At 37.8% G+C, this 5742-nt stretch overlaps 1 non-coding gene across 1 annotated transcript; it reads left to right on the forward strand.

Annotated features, from left to right (window-relative positions):
- Nucleotides 1–5358: 5358 nt before the first annotated feature.
- TRNAG-UCC lies at nt 5359–5430 on the forward strand. Its single transcript has one exon. It is a non-coding gene; the product is annotated as a tRNA-Gly (tRNA).
- Nucleotides 5431–5742: the final 312 nt, after the last annotated feature.

A 5742-nucleotide genomic window follows, 5' to 3' on the forward strand; every position in this document is an offset into this window, starting at 1 on the left:
AATTTGTGCCCTTAGAAATGCTGAAGGCGGTGCTTGGGTTTTGGGGCCCCGTATGCGGCTAGGCTCCCAAAAAGTCCCACACATGTGGTATCCCCGTACTCAGGAGAAGCAGCAGAATGTATTTTGGGGTGCAATTCCACATATAACCATGGCATGTGTGAGAAATATATCATTTAGTGACAACTTTTTGTAAACATTTTTTTTTTTTTTTTTTTTCGTCATTATTCAATCACTTGGGACAAAAAAATTAAATATTCAATGGACTCAACATGCCTCTCAGCAGTTTCCTTGGGGTGTCTACTTTCCAAAATGGGGTCATTTGGGGGGGGTTTGTACTGCCCTGCCATTTTAGCACCTCAAGAAATGAGATAGGCAGTCATAAAATAAAAGCTGTGTAAATTCCAGAAAATGTACCCTAGTTTGTAGACGCTATAACTTTTGCGAAAACCAATAAATATACGCTTATTGCGATTTTTTTTACTAAAGACATGTGGCTGAATACATTTTGGCCTAAATGTTTGACTAAAATTTAGTTTATTCGATTTTTTTTTACTTTTTGTTATAAGAAAAATCATTTTTTTTCAAAATTTACGGTCTTTTTGCGTTTATATCGCAAAAAATAAAAATCGCAGAGGCGATCAAATACCATCAAAATAAAGCTCTATTTGTGGGAAGAAAAGGACGCAAGTTTCGTTTCGGTACAACATTGCATGACCGCGCAATTACCAGTTAAAGCAGCGCATTGCCAAATTGTAAAAACACCTTTGGTCTTTAGACAGCGTATTGGTCCGGGGCTTAAGTGGTTAAAAAAGGGGAGAATACAGCAGCAACTCAAAAATGTTATACAACATAAATTAATACAAGACAGAAAATGGAGTCGCTCTACAAGAATAAAAAATATGTCTAGTGACAAGACATGTGGGCAAATTATAAAATAAGCAAGCGCAAATAACTTGTGAAATACACAGTGAAACAAATATATAAAGAAATATAGTCCCAATAAAAGAAAAATAATCTTTCATAAAAATGTCTTTGATATGTGAAGTGAAAAAAAGTCCAAAGCATGCAGCATGAACGTGTTCAATCTTCAAGGTGTTTGATTGACAAACGGCTGTGACAGATGGATAGAGTAAAGAATCACCACCAATGCAAAACACTTTTTATTTTGTATTGTAAAATATCATGAATATTCTGAGCCAATCAGAGTGCTCCTTCAGCATTTGCCGAATATTCGCAATTATTTTGTATTGTAAAATATCAAGAATATTCTGAGCCAATCAGAGTGCTCCTTCTGCATTTGCCGAATATTCGCAATTATTTTGTATTGTAAAATATCAAGAATATTCTGAGCCAATCAGAGTGCTCCTTCCGCATTTGCCGAATATTCGCAATTATTTTGTATTGTAAAATATCACGAATATTCTGAGCCAATCAGAGTGCTCCTACAGCATTTGTCGAAATTGCGCAATAAATATCGCATTCGCATGTTGCGATATTTCGATAAAATATCACGAATATTCTGAGCCAATCAGAGCGCTCCTCCAGCATTTCTCGAAATTGCGCAATAAATATCGCATTCGCATGTTGCGATATTTCGATAAAATATCACGAATATTCTGAGCCAATCAGAGTGCTCCTACCGCAGTTATCAAAAAATCGCAATTATTTTCGCATTCGCAATAGCGAAAAATTGCAATCATTTAATTTCGATAAAATATCACGAATATTCGAATTTAGCGAATATATCTCGAATATTCGAATATATATTCGAGATATATCGCGAAATCGAATATGGCATATTCTGCTCAACACTAGTTGTGATGGCAAAGGCAAAACAACTCTCCCTTTTTGAACGTGGTCGGGTTGCTAAACTGCATAAGCAGGGTCTCTCACAGCGCGCCATCGCTGCTGAGGTGGGACGAAGTAAGACAGTCATTTGGAATTTCTTAAATGATCCTGAGGGTTATGGAACAAAAAGGTGGAAGACCCAAAAAAAATTCACCAGCACTGAGCTGGAGGATCCAATTGGCTATCCGTCAAGATACTGGACGATCCTCCACCCAAATTAAGGCTCTTACTGGTGCTGACTGCAGCCCCATAACCATCAGAAGGCATCTGAGACTGAAGGGCTTCAAAAACAAAAAACGTCTTTAAAAACCTCGTCTCCTTGAACGCCACAGAACTGCTCGTTTGGACTTTGCAAGAGTGCACCAAACATGGGACATTCAAAGGTGGAAGAAAGTTTTATTCTCTGATGAGAAAAAATTTAACCTTGATGGTCCTGATGGTTTCCAACATTACTGGCATGACAAGCAGATCCCACCTGAGAGGTTTTCTACGCGCCACAGTGGAGGGGGCGCCATAATGGTCTGGGGTGCTTTTTCCTTCCGTGGAACAATGGAACTTCAGGAAGCGCAGGGGCGTCAAACGGCCGCTGGCTATGTCCAGATGTTGCAGAGAGCATTCCTCATGACTGAGGGGCCTCGTCTGTGTGGTAACGACTGGGTTTTTCAACAGGACAACGCTACAGTACACAATGCCCGCAGGACAAGGGACTTCTTCCAAGAGAATAACATCACTCTTTTGGCCCATCCTGCGTGTTCCCCTGATCTAAATCCAATTGAGAACCTTTGGGGATGGATGGCAAGGGAAGTTTACAAAAATGGACAACAGTTCCAGACAGTAGATGGCTTTCGTGCGGCTGTCTTCACCACCAGAAATGTTCCCACTCACCTCATGGAAACGCTTGCATCAAGCATGCCGAAACAAATTTTTTAAGTGATCAACAATAACGGCAGAGCTACTCATTACTGAGTTCATGTTTGGAAGTTGGATTTCTGTTTTGGGTTTTTTTTTTTGGAGGTGTGGTCCTAAACTTTTGATCAGCTGAAAAACAGCCTGTATCAGTTTATTCGTTGTTTTCGTTAAATTGAATGCTCAAAAAATGTTTTGTCTCTCTCATTTCTTCTCGTTGCATGTTGAATCTCTACTTGGAACCTTAAGATCCAACAATGTAAAATATGATTTTTTTACATTTTTCAAGTGGTCTTAAACTTTTGATCAGGACTGTATTACAGTATGTACATTTAGGAAAGTATCCTAAATGTACATAATATCCTATTCTGTCTTTCTTAAAGCAATCTACTGAGCTGGCCAGAACCATGTCTGGAGGGAGTCTGTTCTACATTTTCACAGCTCTTACTGTGAAGAAACCTTTCCATATTTGGAGATGAAATCTCTTTTCCTCTAGACGTAAAGAGTTCCCCCTTGTCCTCTGTGTTGACCGTAAAGTGAATAACTCAACACCAAGCTCACTATATGGACCCCTTATATATTTGTACATGTGGATCATATCCCCCCTTATTCTCCTCTTCTCCAGAGTGAATAAATTCAGTTCCTCTAATCTTTCCTTATAGCTGAGCTCCTCCATGCCTCTTATCAGTTTGGTTGCCCTTCTCTGCACTTTCTCCAGTTCCCCCGATATCCTTTTTGAGAACTGGTGCCCAGAATTGGACTGCATATTCCAGATGAGGTCTTACTAATGATTTGTACAGGGGCAAAATGATATCTTTCTCTGGAGTCCATACCTCTCTTAGTACAAGAAATGACTTTGCTCGCTTTGGAAACCGCAGCTTGGCATTGCATGCCATTATTAAGCTTATGATCTACCAAAACCCCCAGATCCTTCTCCACTATGGATTTCGCCAGTTGTACTCCCCCTAGTATGTATGATGCATGCATATTCTTAGCCCCCAAGTGCATAACTTTACATTTATCAACATTAAACCTCATCTGCCACATAGTTGCCCAATTAGACAGAGCATTGAGGTCGGCTTGTAAATTGGAGACATCCTGTAAAGACGTTATTCCACTGCATAGCTTGGTGTCATCTGCAAAGACAGAAATGTTACTTTTGATCTCAGACCCAATATCATTTATAAAGATATTAAAAAGTAAGGGTCCCAGCACTGAACCTTGTGGTACACCACTGATAACCTTAGACCATTCAGAGTAAGAATCATTAACCACTACTCTCTGAATTCTGTCTTTTAGCCAGTTTTCTATCCATTTACAAACTGATATATCCAATCCTGTAGACCTTACCTTACACATGAGCCGTGTGTGCGGAACTGTATCGAATGCTTTTGCAAAATCCAAATATACCACGTCCACAGCCACACCTCTGTCCAAGGTTTTACTTACCTCTTCATAAAAAGAAATTAGGTTTGTCTGACAACTTCTGTCTTTTATGAATTCATGTTGTCTGCTGCTTAAATAGTTTTTTTTCCAGCAAGAACTCATCTATGTGGTCTTTTATTAATCTCTCCAGTATCTTCCCAACTATAGAAGTTAAACTCACAGGTCTATAGTTACTTGGTAAAGACTTTTTGCCTTTTTTAAATATGGGCACCACATTGGCCCTGCGCCAATCCGGTGGTACTATTCCTATCATTAATGAGTCCCTAAAAATTGGATACAATGGCTTTGAAATTACAGAGCTCAATTCTTTTAGGATCTGTGGGTGTATCCATGGGTTTTTTGAGAAAAAAAATAAAAAAAATATAGTTACAAAAAAAAAAAAATTTGGACTGGTTGCTATGGACGGTTGCTATAGATGGTTGCTATGGAGGATTGCTATAGACTAGTTGCTATAGATGGTTGCTAATTTGTTTGAAAACAAAAATGTTTTTCTTGTTTGTTTGTTTTTCCTTCTCGTTAAAAATAATTTGTTTCTATAAACTGGTTGCTGTTGACTGGTTGCTATGGACGGTTGTTATACACTGGTTGCTATAGATGATTGCTATAAACCAAGTTGCTATGGACTGATTGCTATGGAGGGTTGCTAATTTGTTTGAATAAAATATGTTCACGTTTTCAAAATAATAAAAAAAAATTTTTTTTTTTACTAAATTTGATTTTTTTTTTTATCATTTAAAAAAAAAAGATTTACTTTTTCTTGTTTTGAAAAGGGTTGCAATGGACTGGTGGCTATGGATGGTTGCTATGGACAGGTTGCTTTGGACGGTTGTTATGGAGGATTGCTATGGACTGGTTTCTATAGACGATTGCTATGGATGGTTGCTAATTCATTTGAAAAAGAAAATGTTCACGTTTAAAAAAAAAAATGAAAACATTTTCTCGACTTTTTCATTTTGAAAACAAAAACGTTTTTTTCTCGTTTTGAAAAAAATAAATAATTCTCATTTTGAAAATCTTTTTTTTTGGACTGGTTGCTATGGACTGGTTGCTGAGAGATTGTGCATATGGGCAGCATAGAGGCTTAGTGGTTAGCCTTGGGTTCAAATTCTCCCTGTGCTTGTATGGGTTTCCACACACACTCCAAAGACATGCTAACTTGTATTGGTGGTGCAGTGGTGAGCATAGCTGCTTTCCAAGCAGTTGTCCTGGGTTTGATTCCTGGCCAATGCAATCTCACAAGATGGCTGCCTCACCTGGTAAGTGTCACCCTCCTTCCCATCATATCTGTATATACAATACAGTTCAGAGTATATAGTGCAGTCTGCATAGTATACAGTATATAATACAATTCAACGTATATAGTGAAGTCTGTATAGTGTATATATAATATAGTTCAGAGTATATAGTGAAGTCAGTATAGTATATATACTACAGTGGAGAGTATATAGTGCCATCAGTGTAGTGTGCATGTGTATATGTGTGTGTGTATGTGTATATATATATATATATATATATATATATATATATATATATATATATATA

The sequence above is a fragment of the Rana temporaria genome, chromosome 1, assembly GCF_905171775.1.
Source record: "Rana temporaria chromosome 1, aRanTem1.1, whole genome shotgun sequence".
NCBI lineage: Eukaryota > Metazoa > Chordata > Amphibia > Anura > Ranidae > Rana > Rana temporaria.